Source organism: Lepisosteus platostomus, chromosome 6 (genome assembly GCF_059453375.1).
Source record: "Lepisosteus platostomus isolate fLepPlt1 chromosome 6, fLepPlt1.hap1, whole genome shotgun sequence".
NCBI classification, from domain to species: domain Eukaryota; kingdom Metazoa; phylum Chordata; class Actinopteri; order Semionotiformes; family Lepisosteidae; genus Lepisosteus; species Lepisosteus platostomus.
The window spans coordinates 21,119,081-21,119,758 of NC_142616.1; positions in this window are offsets into that span (position 1 = coordinate 21,119,081).

Sequence of the window (678 nt, forward strand, 5' to 3'; positions counted from 1 at the left end):
ACGCATGTCTCCAACTGAGTATTTACAGTGGACTAGCAGGTTAACGAAAAGAAGAATAACGAGATTCCAGGAGGAGAGCTTGATCTCTTGAGAGGAGGCAATAGGTTTCACTACTGGAGTAAGGAGCAATGAATCTACAAACAGGCGTTTCTCAAAGCACTCAATTAAAGTGTCATTATTTGCCAAGGTCTCACAGATTAACAAGTAATCCCATTGTAATCACTAGGATCATAATAAGAATAAAAATAATACTAGTGCTGGAAAAAACCTGCTTAGAACATAAGAATACAAGACAGAGATGAGAGAAGAATGTTTTGTTCAAGAGGCTCATTTGATTTTTATTAGTCAATAGATCAGGACATCTTATTTAAACGTTTCTTGACAAAAGTTTTAAATTAATTTCCCCATAGTTTCCACTTGTGTCCTCTGGCTTGGCTTTCACTGTTGATTCTGAAGTCCAGTCAGTTGACTTTGCCTCTGAAGACATTTAATAGTTGAATCAAGCCCCTTGTTTTTTGTTGTTCTACACTAAAAATATTAATTTATTTTAGTCTGTTAGTATGGGATATTGTTTTAAACCCTTTGTTTGCTCTTCTATGGAGTGACTCCAGACCAGCAATATCCTTTTTTATAACATACTGTAATAGTCACACAATTGTATACAATATTCCAAATAAT